Source organism: Globicephala melas, chromosome 20 (assembly GCF_963455315.2).
Source record: "Globicephala melas chromosome 20, mGloMel1.2, whole genome shotgun sequence".
NCBI classification, from domain to species: Eukaryota; Metazoa; Chordata; class Mammalia; order Artiodactyla; family Delphinidae; genus Globicephala; species Globicephala melas.
In genome coordinates, this window is record NC_083333.1 from 26,282,681 (window position 1) to 26,306,642 (window position 23,962).

Sequence of the window (23,962 nt, forward strand, 5' to 3'; positions counted from 1 at the left end):
CTGGGCATATACCCAGAGAAAACCATAATTCAAAAAGACACATGCACCCCAATGTTCACTGCAGCACTATTTACAATAGCCAGGACATGGAAGCAGAACAATCAAGACGACGCTGATCAGACTGCCGCGTGACCAATTTCAAGATGACTGTCAGAGCCGACTGGGCTGTTTCTGCATGTAGCCCCTCCTTCTGCCTATGAAAGTTCTTGCCCACTGATTGGGGGTGGGGGGGCGGGGTAGTTGGCCTTTGTACAGGAGTCCACCCTCCCTCTCCCACCCCCAGTTGCCGGCATCCGAAATAAAGCAAACTTTCCTTTCCACCAACCTTGCCTCTTTATTTGCTTTTGAGTGGTGAGCAGCCAGACCCCACTTTCAGTAACAAAACCAATCCTTGTGCACCCATGTTTATAGCAGCACTATTCACAGTAGCCAAAAGGCAGAAGCATCCCCGACATCCAGCAACGAATGAATGGATAAACAGAATGGGTTCTATCTCTACCACGAAATACTATTTGCCCATAAAAAGGAATGAAGTACTGATACATACTACAATGGGAATGAAGCTCAAAAACATTATGCTCGGGCTTCCCTGGTGGCGCAGTGGTTGAGAGTCTGCCTGCCGATGCAGGAGACACGGGTTCGTGCCCCGGTCCGGGAAGATCCCACATGCCGTGGAGTGGCTGGGCCCGTGAGCCATGGCCGCTGAGCCTGTGCGTCCGGAGCCTGTGCTCTGCAACGGGAGAGGCCACAACAGTGAGAGGCCTGTGTACCGCAAAAAAAAACAAAAAAAAAACAAAAAAAACACAGTAACCCAGTGACTGGACATGGGTAAGCATTCAATAAATATTTTTGAGTGAATGAGTGAATGAAACTATACAGACTATCCTGTTTACATTTTTTCCTTCAAAAAAAAAGCTATAAATATGTTGGTGGAAATGTAAAATGGTGCAGCTGCTATGGAAAACAGTACGGAGGTGCCTCAAAAACTTAAAAATAGAACTACCACATGATCCAGCCCTCCCACTTCTGGGTATATATCCAAAATTATTAAAAACAGGCTACTGAAGAGATATTTGCACTCCCACATTCATTGTACCTTAGCCTAGAGGTAGAAGCAACCTAAATGCCCACCCACAGATGAGTGGATAGAGAAAATGTAGGATATACAACCAATGGAATATTATCCAGCTTTAAAAACAAAGGAAATTCTGACATACGCTACATCACAGATGACCCTTGAGGACATGATGCTAAGTGAAATAAGCCAGACACAAAAAGACGAAAAGTGTGTGATTCCATTCACATGAAATATCCCAAGTAGTGAGACTCTTGGAACAGAAAGTAAAATGGTGGTTACCAGGGGCTGAGGGGAAGAAAAGTTGTTCTTTGATGGGTATAGAGTTTTCAGTTTTGCAAGATGAAAAGGTTCCAGGGAGCTAGTATACAGCAATGTGCAGATAGTAAAAAATATTGAACTGTATGCTTAAAAAGGGTTAAGACGGTGCAATAGGAAAACTCGGTCTTTCCCTCCTGCGTGTTGCCCTTACACTCACACAGAACACTTCACTTCTCACAGACACTTCTGTCACCAAATATGGGGGGTGGGTCCCTCACCAAGCAAATCTCCACAACCCCAGCTGGGTGTCCTACAACTGGACTCAGTTCGGACACTATCTACCCAGACATGACATCAGATCCTGCAGGTGAAGAGCTCGGTCCCACAAGGCTGTTCCCCACTCCACTTCGGACGCAGATCACAAGTAATGGGTCCCCAGGTTACCCACAGCTTCTGCCCGACTTGGCTACATGACCACCTCCTGCTTCGGGTTCATTTAATTTGTTAGAGCTGCTCACAGAACTCAGGGAAACACCTGTGTTTACCAGTTCATGAAAGGATGTGAGAAAGGATACAGATGATCAGCCAGATGAAAAGATACACAGGGCAAAAGGTCCAAGAGGGTCCTGAGCACAGGACCTCCTCTCCCCGAGGAGTAGGGGAGGCCCTTACCAGTACGTGGATGTGTTTGCCAACCTGGAAGCTCCCCAAACCATGTACTATCGGGATTTTTATGGACACTTCCTCACGTAGGCATGATCAATTTTTTTTTTTTTTTTGGCCACACCGCACGGCATGTGGGATCCTAGTTCCTCGACCAGGGATCGAACCCGCGTCCCCAGCACTGGAAGCGCAGAGTCTTAACCGCTGGACCACCAGGGAAGTCCGGCATGATCAATTATTAACTCTATTTCCAGACCCTCTCCCCTCTCTGGAGAAGCGGGGAGAAGGGGGCTGAAAATTCTACGCTTCCAATCATGGCTCGGTCTTTCTGGTGACCAGCCCCTATCCAGGAGCCATCCAGGAGCCCACCAAGAGTCATTTCATCAGAACAAAAGATGCTCCTAGTGCTTTTTAAGAATTTTATTCAAGTATAGTTGATTTACAATGTTGTGTTAATTTCTGCTGTACAGCAGTGACTCAGTTATACACACGTATATATATTCTTTTTCATATTCTTTTCCATTCTGGTTTATCCCAGGATATCAAATATAGTTCCCTGTCCTATACAGTAGGACCTTATTGTTTATATTGTTTATTCTAGTTTACATCCGCTAATCCCAAGCCCTAGTACTTTTATCACTTAGGAATTCACAAGGATTTCCTGTGCCAGGGATGGGATCATAAACCAAAGATTAAAACGAGATGTTCCTAGCGCTCTGATTCCTTAGGAAATTACAAGAATTTCAGGACCTGTGTGCCAAGAACCAGGGGCAGAGAGCAAAATATATATATTTTCTATCATTTCACAGATGGTAAATTGTGTTTACCACAATTTTTAAAAGCTGTAGACACACATACAGATAAATGTATACTTATCCATCTTTAACTTTTTTTTTCATAAGTGGGCCTGTGAGAGGGCGGTTGTACCCGTGAGACCCTTGCTGCCTGGCTTGGAGTGGGACCGCCCTGGTGGGTGAGGCTTTGGACAGCAACACCCTTGATGAGTCCTGGGCTTCATCTCTGGTGTCCAGGAACCCATCAGCACAGATTGGAAAAGCGTTACATAGCTGGATGGAGTTGCAGGGGTACCATCCAAACAGGCTTACGAAACAAGAGTCATTAACAAGAAAAGCTGGCTAAAGCTCTCTATGCCGAGAACTAGGCTACACAAAACACGGCCCAGAAAATGTCAAGACCCATTGACAAATCAAAGTGGGATTCTCCCAGAAGGCAATGGGACCCAGGAGGGACTGAGCGGGAACCAGGGGGGCCTGCTAACCTGCCCTGTTGGAAAATTTCAAAGAGAGGGAGGACGCAGGGGTGAACTGGGTCCTCGTGAACTTTGTGGCTCAAGGGTGGGAAAACTACAGCTCTGGGACCAAATCTGTTCACCGTCTGTTTTTACAAATAAAGTTTTACTGGAACTCAGCCATGGTCACTCATGTATGGGTTGTCTAGGGCCATTTTTACTATAAGGTGAGAGCTGAGTGGTTGCAACGGAGACCACATGGCCCTCAAAGCAGAACGTTTGCTCTCTGGTCCTTTCCAGAAGTTTGCCAACCCCTCCTGTAGTGAAAGAACCCAGTGTCCTACTGCAGGTGAGGGCAGACATTTCACTCCTTATTCCAGAGCCAACAAGTTTTCTGCTCTCTTTTGCTTCCTCTGCTGTTCAGCCAGCTCCCAACGGTGCACACGATGGCAAGGGAAATCCAAGCCGCGGATAACGCGAAGGCACTTATAACTGAGTTTAGATGCGAACAGAAGCCGTCCATCTCCCTCTACTTCCCCCAGCAGCTTTACCCTCCTAATGATGCGTGATTTAGGCTGACGTGGAGATGCACCCACACTCCCAGAGCACCCCTCCACCACCCCGCTGACGGCAAGGTGGGAAGGCAAAGGCAAACTCAGAGATGACAGCTTTGTGGCCGATGACCAGACCAGAAGAGAACTCCACAGGCTCTTCCGGCAGATGCCCAGGGAGAGCAAGCGGGGGGTTGAAACTTGCTCTCCAGCCAAAGACCTGAAAGACTGGAGGGGCCTGCCTCTCGGGAAATGCAGAGGCACCTTGAAGCTACTAAACGTGGAAGGAATGTTTTCTGCGGACCGTAGGCCACAGCCTTGGAACTCAGGAAGCTTGCAAACAAGCGAGGGAGACCACAGAACATCAAATAACACTGAGAGACAGAGAGGGAGAGAGAAGAGAACTGTGCCAGTGCAGTCAACGAGAAACTGCCAACTACGGAACCTCAAGTCTTTTATGGGATGAAAGACGTAAGGACATTTTTTTCCTTAATGGCGAAAAGACTATCTTCCCCACAGGAGGGGAAGATGGTTTCCAGAGGCGCTCCAGAAGGGTTTCTGGAGAGGTGAGACCATGCACTGGACGTCGGGATGGGCAGGACATGCCCCGTGGCCATTCCAGATGGTCAGCGTCTGTCTACCCTGTCATGGGTTCCCAAGTGTCACTCATCAGAAGTCGTTCTGCTGGGACCCCTCAGCCTCTTCTCCATCACAGCTTCCCCAGGCCAAAGAGCAAGGGTAGCAGCAACATAACTAGTCAACAGGCTCTGATCCTGGGCCAGGCCCAGCCCTTTCCATGAATTTTCTTGTCTAATCTTCAAATAATCCCATAGTGTAAGTATCCCCATTTCTAGAACAGTATCCAGCATACAGTAAGCTCTCAGAGAATATACATTTGTATATTCATTGGCTAACTATTTGTTTATTAAGTTGAATAATTCCTACTTTACAGATGGGGAAGGGGTAGGAGGGTGGCTAGATTTAGCAAATAAAAATATAAGACAAGGGCTTCCCTGATGGCATAGAGGTTGAGAGTCCGCCTGCTGATGCAGAGGACACGGGTTCGTGCCCCGGTCCAGGAGGATCCCACATGCCGCGGAGCAGCTGGGCCCATGAGCCATGGCCGCTGAGCCTGCGCGTCCAGAGCCTGTGCTCTGCAACAGGAGAGGCCACAGCAGTGAGAGGCCCGTGTACAGCGAAAAAAAAAAAAAAGAAAATACAAGACAATCAGTTAAATTTAAATTTCAAATAAATAACAATTTTTTTTTAGTTTAAGCGTGTCTCAAATATTAGGACCCTGGGCATCCTGTATTTTATGTAGCAGCCCTAGGAAGCAGGGGGTGGGGGAAGAACTAGCCTAAGGTCCCAGAGCTAGGAGATGTCAAAAACACATTCACGCCCAGGTAGCCAAACTCTAGACCAGATTCGATGGGTCTCTACACTATACCACGCAGCTTCTCCCTTCTTACCCTCCCATGCCCTTCAAATACATCACTGTTAAGACGATTAATACATTGGATGGTAGTTAATAAGTGTACATGTTGATTTCCTCTCTTAGAAAATAATCTCACCCTGTTCTTTATAACTTCTTGGGGTAAACACAGCCAGTTGTCTTCAGGAATCCATTCTCCTCTTTGTCCCCAGTTAAGGAAACCCCAGCTCTTAGCTGGGCACATGGCCACCCTGGATAAAGACTACATTTCCCAGGATTCCTTGCGACTATGCAAGGTCACATGACTAAGTTCTAACCAGAACTTTCCTAAGAGGAGGAAGCGTGCCCTTCCTCTCTGCTTCCTCTTTGCTGCTGGTGGGAACGTGGTGTGATGGCTGTCACTGTAGCATCTCTCTTGGGCCACAAGGGACCTGGGGATGAGAGCAAGCCCCAGAAGAGCAACAAGACTGGAGGAGACCGGGTCACTCACACTGTGGGACACAGAATCAGCCCTGGACCCTTGTAGACTTTTTCTACCTAATTTAAGCCATGGTTCTTTTGGGTTCTCTAAACTTGGAGTTGAACTTACTCATAAGTGATGAATGGCCTCACCACCTAGCGTAGGCAGGGGCTGAGGCACCTGAGAAGGACTCGGAAAGCTTGTTGGAAGGATGCTTGCTATATATTTGACCAACTCCCTGCACTCCAGACTCTAGCCCATGAATTTCCTTCCCTCACTAGCCTCAATAAAATACATGGTTAAAAAACTCACAGAATCCTTGACCTAGGAACATCTATATGTAGTTTTATACTTCTGGAGAGAAGGGGAGGATGGCTGGAAAAAGAATATCCTCTTTTTCTTGGATATCCCCCAGACGTTGAGATTTCCATGGTGTATAAAGATGAGTTATTAATAATATCATATTGGATTAAATGAGCTAGAATTGCAGTAACATGAAAAGTCAAGACTTCATCACAGAACTCCTACTATTATGTAAATGTACCACCACTTGGGAAAATGACTAAGGATGAGATTCATTATAAGTAATGTTTTCATCCCAACCTTCATGGCCCTTTGCAACTTTAGATATAGGACCCAATTTATTAGCTAAAAGAAACAAGAATCCCTCTAGAATTCTTTTCAGTGGCTTCCATAAAAGTTTAAGCTTAAATCACTCATAAACTATAAATCATGCAAATATCTGGTATTCATTTTTAAAGCTCCCAAATTCTGAAAAACTCTCTTGATCCTTAATGCATTTCCTGGCGCTACTATCATTTTATTGCATAAAGAAACTATTGGATTAAAGGTATACATGGTAAATATACAGAAATAAATGGTAATGTGTGAATATCCATCAGAGTTTTCAGTTGCATGAAATAGAAACTAACTCTGATTTATTTAAACAGAAATAAAATGTATTAAATGGTTACTGAGTTGCTCGCAGAATCCTCAGGAGAAAGAGGGGTAGAGAGCCAGGTGCAATCCTATAATTACACCACAGAACTAACCCAGTGAGGCCAGTGGTCCTGCAACACGGCCCCTCTCAGGGCGTGGATGCTGCAGTCTCGAACCTGGACGTGATCACTGCTGTTGCCACCACCTTCACAAGAATGAATGATTCAGCATGGTCCCTTCTTCTTTCTGTCACCAGCTTCTCATTCAGAACCATGTGCAGATACCTATGACTAGGATTTCCCAGCTCATGGCACCCATGCCCCTGTTGCAGTGGAGGCTAGGAAATGTCATATGTGGTTATTCCAGAGGTGAGCTCTGTCGCAGAAGGGGGACAGAGGGACAACCACAAAGACGAGAATCCATCACAATGCAATTTGGTTGAATGTAGAGTGAAGTCATCCAGAAAGGGAAAAACAAATATCATACGTTAACGCATATATGTGAAATCTGAAAAAATTGGTATAGATGATATTATTTACAAAGCAGAAATAGAGACACAAACATAGAGAACAAACGTATGGATACCAACGGGGAAAGGGGGGGTGAATTGGGAGATTGGGATTGACATATATACACTATTGATACTATGTATAAAGCAGATAACTAATGAGAACCTACCCTATAGCACAGGGGGCTCTACTCAATGCTCTTTGGAGACCTAAATGGGAAGGAAATCCAAAAAAGAGGGGATATATGTATACGTATAGCTGATTCACTTTGCTGTACAGTAGAAACTAACACTATATTGTAAAGCAACTATCCTCCAATAGAAACTTTTTAAAAATTTAAAAATAAAAAAATTTGGTTGAATGTAATTTTATCAGGATGACAGTCTGATCCAACTACTGTCCTCATGTTTTCCCCAAGTATCAATCATTCTGGAACACCCTGAAGTGGTTTTATAACACTTTATTTTTCCTGCAATTCAATTTTTTTCTGCCTTGTGGTTTTTGCTTCTAATTTACTTTGAGCCCTGCGTATACAGAACAGCGAAAAGTCAGAAACAGCCTTAAAATCCACCAATTCATTCAAACGAATTAGGGGAGATTACAAAGCAATCTGTATACCAACATAAAATATAAACAGATACTTTGTTATTGCAGCGACTTTGCAAATTTTAAAAAACTGACAAGCATTGCCAAAACAGCAAAGCAGGAATAATTGCACGAAAGTGGGTTGAAATATCTTTTAACTCTCCCCATTCCAAAACATTCAGACTTTTTCTTTTATTGTTTATTTCCTCTCTACTTTTACATAATTTGGGAGGTCCCCCCCTGTTTCAAAAGGAATGTGTACATGTTAAAAGTAAGAATATACAGAAAAGACAAATATAAAAATGCCCACATGGGCTTCCCTGGTGGCGCAGTGGTTGAGAGTCCGCCTGCCGATGCAGGGGACACGGGTTCGTGCCCCGGTCCGGGAAGATCCCACATGCCACGGAGCGGCTGGGCCCGTGAGCCATGGCCGCTGAGCCTGTGCGTCCAGAGCCTGTGCTCCGCAATGGGAGAGGCCACAACAGTGAGAGGCCCACGTACCGCAAATAAATAAATAAATAAATAAATAAATAAAATAACAATTAAAAAATGTTTAAAAAAAAAAAAAGAATCCGCCTGCCAATGCAGGGGACATGGGTTCAAGCCCTGGTCCGGGAAGATCCCACATGCCGCAGAGCAGCTAAGCCGGTGCACCAACTACAGAGCCTACACTCTAGAGCCCACGAGCCACAACTACTGAGCCCACGTGCCACAACTACTGAGCCTGCTGTCTAGAGCCTGCAAGCCACAACTACTGAGCCCGTGCTCTAGAGCCTGTGAGCCACAACTACTGAGCCCGCATGCCACAACTACTGAAGCCCGTGCGCCTAGAGCCTGTGCTCCACAACAAGAGAAGCCACCACAGTGAGAAGCCCGCGCACTGCAACAAAGAGTAGCCCCCGCTCGCTGCAACTAGAGAAAGCCCGTGTGCAGCAACGAAGACCCAACACAGACAAAAATAAAATAAATAAATTTTTTTTTTAAATGCCCACAGTCTGACTGCTCAATGACAAGTACCATTAGCTTGAGGTCAGTGGCTTGGAGCACAGGCTCTGGGTTTAAACTGCCAGAGCTAAGACCCCACGACCTTGGGCAAATTCCTTGATCTCTCCACGCTCCATTTTCTCTTTTATATATAAAAAAAAAGATGTTAATGTCCCTTCTTTTATAGGGTAGTTGTATGGATTCAAAGAAATAAGGTCTGCCAAGCTGTGAGCAGACACCTGGTGCAAAGTGAACTTCTGAAACACTGTGTGTGCGCTTTGCCAGGAGTTCCACCGCTGAAGTCAGACCTGTGGGAAATTCATGTGTTGCCCAGCAATGCTGCTGCCACACAGGCTGCCCCTTTGGGTCCTGCAGTCTCCTGTTGGCCAGGTACCGGCCCAGCACCAGCATATGCGAACAGCGGCCCAGCACAGATGGACCACAGGGGATGACCCGACAGCAGGTGCGGATGGGGTGGGGCAGACAGATCCCCTCCAGGAGATGCAAACCCCAGAGCCAGCAAACCCACATTCCCATGGTTGACCTGGAAGGTTCTTGCTGGCTGTCTACACTCCCCTAAAGACCACCACTGTCTGGCACTGGGGCGGTGGGAGAAGATAGAATAATAAACCCGTTCTGGATGTCTGCATTTTTCTCCCCTCCTTCCTTTGGCTCCTTTCCAGCCTGGAGCACGTTTCCCTAGTGACAGCTGGTCACGAAGATGAAGCTGAAATGGCGCCTGGACCATCTGTTTGCTGCCATTCCCCCAAGGCACCGCCCTCCTCCAGAAGCACCTCTGTAGACCCTTGGAGGCCCTGCGGGGCCTTATCCTTTCCAACTCTGCTTCCTGGAAACTCAGTTCTGTTTCCAAGTAGTGCTGGGGCCCTTCCATTAGCTTATATTCCATTAGATGATAATATTCTCTTTGAACTTGTGGGATAACCTTGACACTTTCCCCTTGGGCTCCTTCAATGATCCGGGAAAGTGAGCAAGGGCATGGGGAAAAAAAACAAGGGTCTGGGAGTCAAAGCAGCTCCGATTCTGCATTAATTGGCTTCAAGAACTAAAGGAAGTCCTTGATCTCTCTGGAATGAAGGTGGGAAGTTCATTTCTCCCAGGAAGATAAATCCTTGTGCTGTTCTAAGGATCGGATGGGATGTGGCACCTAAAGCGACATCCCTGGGAGGCGCAGAGAGCACACGGCAGATATCTGTACCCCCTCGCCCTTCACCCATTCTCTGTGTACTTCAGAGCTGCTCATCTGTAAAGCACTCATTCTGCCAGCTCTGGTAGGACTATTCAACGTAGGATTTTAAATACGATGTGAAAATACGGCATTGACGATGCTGAGGAAGCAGGAAGGCTGTTATTCTGCCTCACATTGACAGTGTCCAAACCACCCTGCCAGGCTTCCTGTCTCCTGCTCCTTCTTTTTTTTTTTTTTTTTTAGTGGTATGCGGGCCTGTCACTGTTGCGGCCTCTCCCGTTGCGGAGCACAGGCTCCGGACGCGCAGGCTCAGCGGCCACGGCTCACAGGCCCAGCCGCTCCGCGGCATGTGGGATCTTCCCGGACCAGGGCACGAACCGGCGTCCCCTGCATCAGCAGGCGGACTCTCAACCACTGCGCCACCAGGGAAGCCCCAGCCTCCGAGTTTTTAACAAGAGATTGGACAAAGCCGAGCCTGTCTGTAGATTTCAAGAGGACATCTCTGCTAAGGGAAGAGAGGGACACGGGGAAATAGCTCCTGCAGAGCTGTTTAATTTTCAATTAGCAGAGGGAATCTAGGTCTTTGGTTTTTTTCACTGGCTGTCCAACATTTTACAATGTTAATACAGAGGATGGCACCCGCCCCCAGCCCCCAGCCCTTGGGCAGGGAGAAAGACAGGAGAAGGGGAGATGGGGTATTACGCGCTGTCAGTAAAGCACTTGCCCCCAAACACAGTGACTCCTGTGGGAGGGGTGAGCGAGGGAGGGACCCGGCAGCTGGCGGATGGCACAGGTGGGTCTGTGATCCCTGGAAGCATGCTGGGCACTAAGGAGAGTGGGGAGGCTGAGGAAACCACGCTGCTGGATGTGCCTGGAGGAAGAGGATATGTTTATACGGAGCCACATCACGCATGGAAAACACCGGAAGGCTGCGCATAGCATTTTTACAGAGGCTGGTACGGGTAAGAAGATCACCCAGACTTTTTTTTTTTCTTTGTTAATTAATTAAGTTTTTTGGCCATGCCGTGCAGCATGTGGGATCTTAGTTCCCCGACCAGGGATCAAACCCGTGCCCCCTGCACTGGAAGCGCAGAGTCTTAACCACTGGACCACCAGGGAAGTCCTAACCCAGCTTTTTTGTTTGTGTTTTTTACTCTGTGCTCCTCTGTGTTTTCCAAGTTCTCTTCACTGAGCACAAATTCTTTCGTGCTATGATCACGATCACCAGGAAAATGGATATGGGCAGGAGTGGGGGCTGGGAAGGAAAAGGACAAGCAAGATCTCTCTTGAAAATGTACATGGGAGCAAAACACGGGGCTGGTTCTTCCCACCACCTCTATCCTGCCCCTCAAAAGGCCCAAAGCCTCAATCCCCTCCTGGGGTGGCGCTATGGACTCAATGTTTTCGTCTCCCCACCCCCAAATCCATGTTGAAGCCCTAATCCCCAATGGGATGACTGTTTGGAGGTGGGGTCTTAGGGAGATAGCTTAGGTCATGAAGGTAGAACCTTCATGAATGGGATTAGTGCCCTTATAAGAAAAGACACAAGAAAGACGATCTCTCTCTCTCCACCATGTGAGGACACAGCAAGAAGGTGGCCATCTGCAAGCCAGGATCAGAGTCCTCACCAGACACTGAATCTGCTGGCACCTCGATCTTGGACTTCCAGCCTCTGGAACCGTGAGAAAATAAATGTTTGTTGTTTAAGCTCCCCTGGCCTGTGAGATCTTCTTATGGCAGTCCAAATAGACTAAGGCAGGTGGCAAGAATATGGAAGAAAGGACTAGGGTGGGATGAAGACGTGGATCCCACCTACGGATGGGAAGTGATGCGATCATGACTCATCTGTTCGTGCACCAGTGTCGACGGCATACCAGGAACTGGCTGACCTCAGAGAAATCTCCTGGGGCGATGGTTTAAATGCAGATTCCTGGGCCCTTCCCCATCCACTAAATTAGGAAGTCTGGGGTTTGGGCCAGCGTCTTAGGCCATTCTTGTGCACACTAAAGTTTGAGGGCCAGTGGAGAGACAAAAGAGACACAAGAAACGGCCAACAGTGAAGGACCTGTGAGCAAAGCTTGCTCCCCATACAAAAGAGGGGGTGTGTTTCAGTTGTGGGGTGGGGGAGGGTCAGGAAGCCTTCTCTGAGAACTGGAGTGGATGCAGTGCTCCTAGGCTGCAGGGACAGACAGACCTGGCCCTGTCACTTTCGAACCACTGAATGGGTTGATGTGTCTTTTCAGGCATTTGTAATCTACAGGTTTCCCCTCCATCTCGTGTTTAGATTCCTCGCAGAATATTTGTTGAAGAAACGGATGGTTTGCTCCATAGAATCATCTTTTTTAGATATAGTCTGACTGCTTTACTCCCTTCCCCCAAACCCTTGCCAGACTGCCCTTGAACACAAGCAGTTCTGGAATTTTAGTGAGTATAAAAGTCACCAAGGAATCTTGCTACAATCCACATTCTCCAGCTCCTTCTCTGGAGATTCCATAGGTATGTGCAAGGGGCCCAGATTCAACAATCTTAGGAAGCCCCCTGGTAAGTCTAAAGCCAGTGGCCCACAGACCACATGCAGAGGAAACTCTGCCCCTCCCCCAGTACCAGTAGATTATCCACATGAGTTTCCTAGGGCTGCCATCACAAAGTCCCAAACTGATGGCTTAAAGCCAAAGAAATGTATTCTCTCATGGCTCTGGAGGCTGGAAGTCTGAAATCAAAGTCTTGGCAGGAACATACTCCCTCAGAATCTCTAGGGAAGAATCCTTCCTGGCCTCGTCCAGCTTCTGGTGCTGCTGGTAATCATTGGCTTGTGGCCGCATCCCTCCAATATCCACCTCCCTCCAATCTCTGCCTCCGTTGTCACACTGCTTTCTCCTTGTGTGTCTGTATCTCTGTGTCTCTTCTTATAAGCACGCCAGTCATACTGGATTAGGACCTACCCTAATGACCTCCTCGTAACTTGTGAGAGACTGATATGCAAACAGGCAACGGCCAGACCGTATATAAAAACATCTCTGGGCTTCCCTGGTGGCGCAGTGGTTGAGAGTCCGCCTGCCGATGCAGGGGACGCCGGTTCGTGCCCTGGTCCGGGAGGATCCCACATGCCGCGGAGCGGCTGGGCCCGTGAGCCATGGCTGCTGAGCCTGCGCGTCCGGAGCCTGTGCTCTGCAACAGGAGAGGCCACAACAGTGAGAGGCCCGCGTACCGCAAAAAAAAAAAAAAAAACAGATCTCTGACCTATAGCCTGTAGCCAGTCCAGGAAGCCAACCCATTATACCTAAGCACCTAAGACCTTTAAAACCTTGACCCTGGCCCTGCCTGCCTTTCCCTCTCCCGTATTCGCTTTTCCTTTCACACCAAACTACATTCTGTTTCCCCAAAAGGACCTCCATCCTACTGTCAGAATTCTAAGCACATGACAGACACTGAGACCATCTGTAGCCTCCGCCACCCAATGCTGATAGCGCTCGGTGGGAGCGAGCCCAACGCCAGGCGCATCTGCCTTTACACCCAGCGTGCGAGCATCGTGCCTGATACGTACAGGTGCTTAATAAATATTTGCGGTTAAACTGCACAGCCAAGCATATGCTTCACCCTTTGTCCACCCTGAAAATTCTTTCTCCTCCTTTCAGACCTCACTTCAGGGTGGGCACCAGAGTTCACCTGATGAAGGCTTCCCGACACCCCCCCACCCCCCCTCCAGGCACAGGCAGGATTCCCCTGACATTTTACCCACTTCTCTGTCTGCCCCCCTAGACAGCGAGCTCCCTGAAGGCTGGGGTGTGCTTTTCATTTCCCTGTCCCAGCGAGAACTACAACGTCTGGAACTATATTGAGTAAATGGTCAAAATGTGTTTGTTATATGGATGACTCATGGACCAAATATGGTCAAATTTTCCCTGCTTCTTCCGTATGCCACACCCACCCCCCTGTAACGCCCGCAGGAGCTTCCCGGCTGGGTGAGCTTCTGCAAACACAGCGCAGGAGAAGCCCCACCTGCTATCCAAGTCTATCTTTCCTCCCATGTCTTCAATCTCCCTCTCCCTCCCTCTCTCTGTCCTGTTACAGATACGTGACATTTACCACCTTTAAAAAAACTCTTCCCAGCCATATGCTTTCCTCTACCCATCGCTGTCTCCTTCCTCTCCTCAACTAAGCTGCTGAGAACTGACTACACTCGTGTCTCTACCACCTCTCCCTCCACACCTCCACCTCCTCAACATGCTGCCATCTGCCTTCTGCCCACACCACCTCCCAAGGCGCCAGTGACTTCCTGGATGTCAAATCCAATGTTCACCTTCCAGTTCTCCTCTTCCATCACCTACTTCCTCCACCCTCCCTCCCTGGGAGACTCTCTCTGCCCCTGCCATCCAAGACACAACCAGGTTTCCTTCCTGCTTTTCTCTCTCTGCCTGTGTGTGTGTGTGTGTGTGTGTGTGTGTGTGCATCTCCATCTCTCTATATCTATTTTTTCCCCATTTCTCCCCCCCACCACTTCTCTATCTCTGTCTCTAAAAGGACCCATCTCTTAAATGTTGGCATTCCCCATTCTCTTCTTTTCTCATCCTTATATTCTCTCTGGATGACCACATTTTCTCCCTTACTTCCAACTATCACCCTTAGATAATAACTCCCAAATTTAAATGTCTAGCTCAGTTTCCTTCCCCCGAGGTATCCAGACTCACAGATCAAACTGTTTACTAGGCACTCCCTCCAGCATCCCACGGGCATTTCAAACTCAGTTCAAGCAAAACAGAACTCACTCCCTTCTGCCCACAGTGTGCTCCTCTCCTCTGTTCCTCTTAAGGGAAATGGCGCACCCATCTATCGAGTTACTAAAGCCACAAATCTGGGATCCTTGTCTTCCCACCACACCCCCACTCCCTCATCCCCTAGATCCAATAGGCCATGAGCACTCCTGAGTCTTCCCTCTAAAAGCTCTCAAATTTGTGTCCCTGTTTCACACCCTCTGCTGCAGTTCAAGTTCTCAACAGCTCTCTCCTGAATCACCCCAACAGACTTTAACTGGTCCCTTCCCTCCCCCAACCAAAAGTCATCACTTTTGATCCACTCTTCCACGTCTAGACCGGTGGTCTCTATGGAAGGAGAACTTGATTGCATCACCCTCCTAATAACAACCCCCAAATCCCCTCATTTCCTTCAGCATAAAATCCAGCAAGACATATGTAGCATGGGCACCGTCTCTTCAGTCTCAGCTCCTGCCATCCATCCCCCCCTTTACCCTATGGACCAATCATAAAGACTCTTTGCCTGTCACCAGGCTCTTCTTTGCCTCTGGGCTTTTGCATACACTGTTCCCTTTACCTGGAGCATCTTTAAGTTCCTTCTCTACTCTAAAATCTCCTATTCATCCTCCAAGTCCCAGCCAGTGACCCTGCTCTGGACATCCTTCCCTAAACCCTCTACCTCCAGCTCAAAGTTGGGTTTAAGGCCCTTCCTTGTGCACCCAAGATAGCCTCTGTGTCTACACCATGATGGACATGTTTGTACCTTATTCAGACAGGACCTAGCACATAGCTGGTGCTCAAGCGATTTGGTTGAGTGAATAGATGGACAGATGAAGGGTCAGAGAGGCAGGGGAAAGAAAACAGGATAAGGTAGCAAGTGGGAAGGCAGGTTCATGGAAGAGACAGTTTCAAGAAGAAGGAGGTGGTCAATTACATCATTTGGCCCTGAGGCCAACTGACAACCATCTGCCATGTGTAGACACCCTAATTAGAAAGAAGTTACGTTTCCACATACCTGAGGGAGCCACTCCACTTTGCTAGTCAGAGTCCAATTCCCAGCAAAGGATTCTAGTCATCAGAAGCTAAGTCCAGAGTGAAAAGACAGGCACCATTCCAGCTCCACTCCCAGCTGGGCCCTTCAGTGGCCACCATCCCCACCACGACCAGATTATAGAGTGTGAGCTACAGAGTGGTGAGCAAGTCATCCTGTGGGTTGGGACCAAGCAGTGAGCTGATCCACGCTCAGTAACACTTAGCTAACCAAGTCAATAGCCGAGTCCAAAGCTAACCAAATCACTAATACTTAGCTGGTTAAAAACAAACAAAAACTAAAAACACTCACATAGATAAGCAAGCAAAACAGAACCAAACAAATGAATAAAAACTCAAGTGCAGACCACCTGTAAGGACATCTGGTTAAATATGGAAAATGGAACAGTTTTCTCTTGTCCCTTCCAAATTCCTCTAAAATGACAGTAAAGAAATTTCAAAAAGCAAAACTGTTTAAGGAGAAAGAGAATGACAGAAGAAATGACAACAAACAAGAAAATGCCAATAAAAATTTGGAAGCTGGAAAACAGACAGGGAGATAACTGACTTTGTAGAACTGAGAAGGTGAGATATGACTCCGAATGGGTAAAGCCAATCAGAAAGGAAGCCAATTCACATGGCAGAACTCCAGAAAGATCCAGGACTTAGAGGCTCCAGGTAGGGTTGGAAAGAGGATGGTTAAATGACTTTATAAGAAGTGTAGAGTGCGGGGGTGGGCGAAATGGGTAAAGGGGATCGATTATATGGTAATGGATGGTAATTGCACTTTCCGTGGTGGTCACTTTGCAATGTACATGGATGTTGAATTATAATGGCATACACCTAAAACTTATACAATGTTATATACCAATTTTACCTCGATTTGAAAAATGAATCAATACTTCCCTTAATCTTCATTTTAATTTTTTAAAAAAGAAGTAGTTAGATCCTTAGATCCATTCTGCACACTCCCTTAACCCCAGTTTAATTAAATAAATAAAGTTTACTCTGTGAAGTGGTTGAAACAGCCAGTCTCTGGACTTGGGGACACCAGGTCCACTGGAAGGTGGGGTTATGCTACAATACTACGAACAGGGAAACTAGACGAACATCTACATACTGAACAGTGAAACCCTAAACCATCTTCTCCTACTTTGCTCTAATAGCACTGTTAGCCAGGCTTATAAAGCCCCAAGATCCAAGCTTTGGGGATTCCCGGGAATCTAACCAGCCCCATGAAAACAACCTACAGATTAGGGAGGTTCCCCAAGCAAGTGACCCGATCCTCACCTGATAATCCTACAGTGAGTCCACCAGTCAACAGCCACACCTGTGTGCAAAGACCCTCCAATACACGTTATAGCACTTCACTCTCAAATACAGCCAATCAAGGATCGCCAAGGACATCTGCAGAAAGATAAAAACAGATAAAGGAAGCTGAAAGAAACAGATAAGCAAGAAGTAGAAGGAAACTAAAATTAGTAAAATCCTTAGAAATTTGCGACCAAAATATTACATCCATGAAACAACAGTAGAAAGCTATAGAGAGAGTGTATATAGACTAGAACAAGCTTTTAGGAATTAAAAATACAACCGTTGAAATAAAAAGTCAATAGAAGCGTTAGAAGATAAAAGATCACTCAGAAAATAAAACAAAAACAACAAAGAGATAGAAAAGAAAAAAGGGAATTGGAGAAATGGTCTCTCTGAATAATATGACAGAAAGAGGGACCAGTGACAACAGAAGTGGAAAAGTCTTCAAAAAACTAGCATTAACAGTATCTTTCAAAAATAGGGGACACAAGTTTCCAGATTATAGATTAAGCCCACTGAATGCCAAACACAACCAATGATAAAAGAGTGATTCGCACCAAGGCATAGCCTTGTGAAATGTCATAACACCTGCAATGAAGAGAGGATTCAAACAGATTACAGGGAAAGGAAAGGCATTGCACACATCAACGTCCACACTGGAAGCCAGGATACGATGGACGAATGCCTTCACAGTTCAGAGGGAGGAGGTTTCCACACACAGTCAAATCATCAGCTGAATGTAAAGACATAAGAAAGACATTTTCAGATAAGCCCAGTGTCAAAAAATTTACCATGGTCATATCTATTGCCACATAACCAATCACCCAACTTTTCGTGGCTTAAAACAATGGACACTTATTATCTCCCATGTTCTGTATGTCAGGAATTTGAGAGTGTTTAGCTGGGTGGCACTGGCTGGGGGCTTCTCATGAGGGAGACATTACAGTGTCAGCCAAACCTGCAGTCCTCTGAGGCTGGGGCTGGAGGATCCATGGCCAAGCTCATTCATGTGGTTGTTGGCTGGAGGTCCCAGTTGCTCACCATTGTAGGACTGCTTACAACACAGCAACTGGCTTTCCTCAGAAGGGATGATCTCATGGTAGATGGGGTGGGTGGGGGGGAGGAGAAGGAAGGGAACCAGGAGGACGAAGGGGAGAGGAGAGAGAGGAGAGAGCAAGCTGGAGAGTCAGAAGCCACAGTGTCTTTTATCCCTTAATCCCTGAAGTGATGTACCATCACTTTGGTTGAGTTCCACTGGTCACACAGACCAATTCTGGTACGATGTGGGAGGACACCAGGAGACGGGGTTTACTGAGGGTTGTCTTTGAGACTGGCTACCACATATCCTTCTCAAGAAGCTCCTGGAGGAGACGCTCCACTAAGACAAAAAAGTAAGCCAGACACAGAGCGAGAGAGAGGGAATGGAAAACTAATGTTGAAAGCAAGAAAGAAAATCCTCAGGATGACGGTGAAGAGAAGTCCTGAGAGAAGAGTCATACAGAAGACTTAGAGGGCAGCTGGTCCAGACTGAGCATAAGGACGAAGTGATCCAGGAAGGATGGCTCCAAGCCCTCACCCCAAAATGGAACCAATATGTTGAATAAATTCATAGAGAAGATTTTCAACTCTATTAGAATTAGGAGACGAACTGTGGATAGTTACATAGACAAGTAAGCAAGTTGTTTTGTTTTTGAAAGAGGTAATCATTAACTCCATGGAAAACAAAAGGCTGCAGGGGACACGGGTTCGACCCCTGGTCTGGGAAGATCCCACATGCCGCGGAGCAACTAAGCCCGTGTGCCACAACTACTGAGCCTGCGCTCTAGAGCCCGTGAGCCACAACTACTGAGCCCACATGCCACAACTACTGAAGCCCGCACGCCTAGAGCCCGTGCTCCGCAATGAGAAGCCACCGCGATGAGAAGCCCGCGCACTGCAACAAAGACTAGCCCCCACTCGCCGCAACTAGAGAAAGCCCACGCACAGCAGCGAAGACCCAACGCGGCCAAAAATAAATAAATAGAATTTAAAAAAAAAAAAAGTATGACATTTGAGTTGGACCAGAAAGAGTAGATAAGGATTTGTATATGAAAAAAGCAGCCAGTAAATTAGGAGCCAGAAAACATTCTGAATGAAGGCAGAAAAATCTACTCTCCAAATCACTCGCTGAAAATGTTCTTGTTGCTTTGGGGCACATGGGTACAAAAAAAAAAAATAAAGAAAGAAAGAGGAGGCCAGCAGAGAATAGTGCCTGGCTCAGCTTTTGGTACTATTTACATAGTTATAATAATGCAAACACTGACCACTGATTTGACAGAAAGGATGGTAACTATGATGAGAGGGACGGGGGTAGGGAAATTCATTGTATGAGTAAAGAGTTGGGGATTTTTTATGGCAGGAATAAATAATCCAAATAATCTAAAACAGAAATCAAGAAATGGAAATGCAAGTGTGTTATTTAGGAACAAGGAGGTAAATAAGTAGAAGAAACAGCAAAAAGAATTGAAAGCATTTGCCCTTAGGTACTGTCAGAAATGGAGAAGGAGGGAGCAGGAATATGCTGTTTTTCATTAAAAGCTTAATCCTACCACTGACTTTCTGACCATGTACATACATTACTTGATAAAAATTAAACTAAATTAAAAATAAAAAGATTTTACTAGCCAAGCAATTCCTTCTACCGGCTTGTACTGAAGATCAGCATATATTATCAGCCTACATTTTACTATCTGGACCTCAAATTGTGGAGAATGATATCATTTTAGAAGATATTAACCAGGATGAGTAATTCGAGCCCACCAGGCAGCCTCGGGCTCCACAGGGCTCCACGGCTGCCCTCCTACCCCACTGAAAAAATGCATCAGTGCTCATTAAGTCAAGCACCGCTAATTGCTTTCTGACCAACTGCCTGCTTTGTGGCAAGATACCAGAAACAGGGACAAAGACAGTCTTAGATGACGGCCCTTTTTAGCCTCTTTGCCGTGTGGGTTGTAAGAAACCATGAAAAAACACGTAATTTCGGAAAGATCCAGAGGTACATCAAATGCAGTTATTACCCTGCAGGCTTTCTGAGCACTTGCTAAGGATTAGGGTGCGAGGTAGGGGCTTCTGAGTTCTCTCACCCTGAGAAAGCACACTCCAAAGTTTGATCACAGAACTTAGAAAACAATTTTTCTCCATTTTTCTCTGATATGGCTGTTTGTTTACTGGATAAATGGACAGATGGATGAGCGAATGAATGAAGGTCTGTACCTCTGTAGGAGGATAATGTTCAGATAGAATCTTCAGAAGCATGTCCACGTTGTCAATGCCCATTCTACATTTTGGGTTTGCTTCTTTGTGCCAATCACATCAGAACTGTACATCAAAGGGAGTATTGGTTATTTCTAGGGACCTCCCTGGTGGCGCAGTGGTTAAGAATCCGCCTGCCAACGCAGGGGACACAGGTTCGAGCCCTGGTCGGGGAAGATCCCGCATGCTGCAGAGCAGCTAAGCCCCTGCGCCACAACTACTGAGCCCACGCTCCACAACTACTGAAGTCCACGCGCCTAGAGCCCGTGCTCCGCAACAAGGGAAGCCACCGCAATGAGAAGCCCGCGCACCGCATCGAAGAGTAGCCCCTGCTCTCCTCAACTAGAGAACGCCCGCACGCAGCAACAAAAACCCAATGCAGCCAAAAATAAATAAATAACTTAAAAAAAAAAAAGGAAGTGTTGGCTATTTCTAAATAGTCTAACAAAAGTGCTCATATTGGAAAACTAAATATGCATGTAACATCGCTGTTGCCAAATCATTTTTGGAACTCCTCTTTGAAAATTCACTTGGGAGCCCAAAGCAGAATGTTGAGAATAGACCCACCGGTGACAAATCATCTCTTAGGGCCGGGGCTGGTTTCTGGAACTAGTCGTAATCCGCTAAGTAGTTTCAAACTTATATACGCCGTGTATACTTAGAATAGTTGTATGTGAGATAAGCTCTGCTTAAATGAGCTTATTATTGAAAGATCCCTAAAGTGAGTCCTACTGCAGAGTCCCACGGCGAGGCCAAGCCCTAGCTCCCCCGTCACCTCCTCTGTCTGGTGGGGTTAGGGCTCCGCAGTGTGCCCGCCTACCTCTACCAGGAGCAAAAACCCCTTCTGCGCCGTGAAGGTAATTATTCAAAAGGGTTCCATGTGCCAGCAGGCTAGAAACAAAACCCAGAAACTGCCACACTTCCCAACCCCAAATAAAAGGGTCTTGCCAGGGAGGAAGATGGAGTGTCTGAAGTGGCACAGTGGCAGCCACGGGACAATCTGTCAGAGAAGAGATTTGGCTGCAGAAGGTGGGGGGAGGGGGGCGGACACACAAATGACTTGCGGGGGGATGGAACCCTCAGGGCTCCCTCCCCAGTCCAGCCATCTGCTCTGGGGCCTCAGGCACTGGGCAGGCACTGTGAAGCTTGAGACCAGCAAACAAAGCCAACAGGCCGGCTTCCCCACAAGGAACAAGGAGAAGCGTCATTTGTCTCTCACTTTTGGGAAGTGGCCAGGCCCCATCCCTGGAGCCTCACCCAGCTCAACTGTAGCCCCTCCTGGCGCTGCAGTTAAAACCGGTGTCACCAATGAACTTACCTACGGAACAGAAGCAGACTCGCAGACATAGAGAACAGACTTGTGGTTGCCAAGAGGGCGGGGCGGGGGGGGGCAGGGGAGGGACGGAGCGGCAGTTTGCGACTGGCAGATGCAAACTATTACATATACGATGGATAAACAACACGGTCCTACTGTGTAGAACAGGGAACTACATTCAATATCCTGGGATAAACCAGAACGGAAAAGAATATGAAAAAGAACGTATCTATATGTATCACTGCATCACTTTGCTCTACTGTATAAATTAACACAACATTGTATCAATAAATCAACTGTACTTCTATTAAAATAAAAAAACCACAGTGTCAATGCCCACAAGTCTTCACGGAGCATCCTCCCACAGAAAGGAGGGACAATTTATCCTCTTTGCCTCAAGGAAACTTTTGCACCACCCAGCGACAGCCCCTCTTGAGGCTCCAGCGCGCTGCCCGAGGGCAGGTACTAGGCTCCCAAGAGAGCTCTTCCAAACCCTTTGCCAACCCCACCCGGCCGTAAAACCTCCCCTGGCAGATTTGCATCCGCCCTCAGTGCCTCCACATCTCACCCCAGACAAGGCTACCAAAAGCTGCAGCTGCCTCGCTCGCAGCAAGGCCGCCCGGCGGTATAGGGGCCAGGGAAAAGGGGGATCCTTGCCAGTGATGCCAGAGGAGATAAAGCTACCACAGGCAGGGGAGCCGGGGGAGGCTACTTATCCGGAGGATTTCAGAATCTGCAGCAAATCTGGGTTCCAGACACTGCGATCTTGTTTTCATTCTACCAGGGCTGCAGCCCAAACCCGACTGGCAGGAGGGTGGGGAGGGAAGGAAAGAGAGAAAAGAACAGCCAAGGTCTGGAGCTGGGGCCCCCATCCTGCCAGCCCTGGGGCCCAAGCTGGCAGAGGCCTGCTGCGGCGGTGAGTTCTGTGTGCTCACGCCACCCTGGGGCCAGCAGAGGAACTGCAGCCTCTTTGGAAAGAGCATTTAAATCTAGCAACTGCAGTTACTGAATTAACTCCTGGCTTTTGCTTCGTGGGGGATGGAGGCCCTCGTGCATCTGAAATTCCTGATCCTAAGACAGCGAGATACGTATGTGCTCTGCCATCAGAGACAGATGCCTCTTCTCTCGTAATGAAGACCCCTCTGCCAACATCAGGCCGGCATCTCCACTTGGAGACCCTCTCCTGTGGGTTTGTGCCCCCCTCAAAGCCCTTTAAAATGTGAATATTTTATGTCCTATGAAGGGTGAGCTAACGTTGTGGCCACTAACACAGGAAAAAAAGGACAAGGGGGATGTCACAGTCAGAAGGAGTTAGCTGTGGGAAAAGGACACAGTGGGATTCCTCACACAGGTCCCTGGCTGCTGGTGACAGGGGAGCACAGACCCCAGGAGCGAACATGCCAGACACAGGAGGCTGACCCAGCTCAGTGATTCTCTAACTTGGCCAGGATGAAATCTGGCTCTGATCTTCCTTGACCTAAACACAAACAAAACCACTGAGACCCATTTACTGGTTCTAGCCCATTTGTGGGATCATGGCCCACCTCTCAGAACCTGTGAAATACCCATGCCTACAAGAGACAGAGCATCAGTAATGAGTACCTGCCAAAGGGCACCAAGGTGCTGCCGCCCCCATGTCACCCGGGTACCCCTCGACGAAACGAGGGTGTTTGTTACTCAGTGGCACTTTTCCTTATGAGGGAAAAACTCTGGTTCCATCTGCCTGTAAAGCAGATGCTCCCAGGCCCCATGCCTGCACCAATCCCACCCAGCGCCCCCTCTACCAGTGACACAGGATTCCTGGAATTGTGGACTGCATTGTGAGTCCACAGCGGCCCCGGGAAAGAGATGAGCTGCTTGCTGTCTGACCCAGGACAGACTTTTCCCCTCCCTGATCCAAAGTTCCTGCACCTCTAAAATGAGAAGGTTGGACTTCCCTGGTGGCGCAGTGGTTAAGAATCCGCCTGCTAATGCAGGGGACACGGGTTCAAGCCCTGGTCCGGGAAGATCCCACATGCCGTGGAGCAACTAAGCCCGTGAGCCACAACTACTGAGCCTGCACTCTAGAGCCAACGAGCCACAACTACTGAAGCCTGCACGCCTAGAGCCCGTGCTCCACAACAAGAGAAGCCACTGCAATGAGAAGCCCACACACCACAACGAAGAGGAGGCCCCGCTCCCCGCAACTAGAGACAGCCCGTACACAACAATGAAGACCCAACACAGCCAAAAATAAATACATTTACAGCAAAAAAAATGTTTAAAATGAGAAGGTTTAACTAGCGAAGGTTCTCTGCTCTAGTTGACATTAAAGTCATCTGGGGAACTTTAAAATAAATGATCTGGT

General features: G+C 47.5%; 1 protein-coding gene across 9 annotated transcripts in view; it reads right to left on the reverse strand.

The window, feature by feature from the left end:
* The window catches only part of SLC39A11 (solute carrier family 39 member 11), a 411,490-nt gene that overhangs the window by 358,038 nt on the left and 29,490 nt on the right, over positions 1 to 23,962 (reverse strand). For 4 of the 9 annotated variants that reach the window (XM_060291082.2, XM_060291079.2, XM_060291072.2 and 1 more), the window contains exon 2: positions 16,986 to 17,102. The gene's annotated coding sequence lies outside the window, so the exon portion shown is untranslated. Of the gene's footprint in view, positions 1 to 16,985; positions 22,404 to 23,962 lie in introns of those variants that run through there. The other 5 variants (XM_060291080.1, XM_060291077.1, XM_060291069.1 and 2 more) reach the window with 4 other exon arrangements.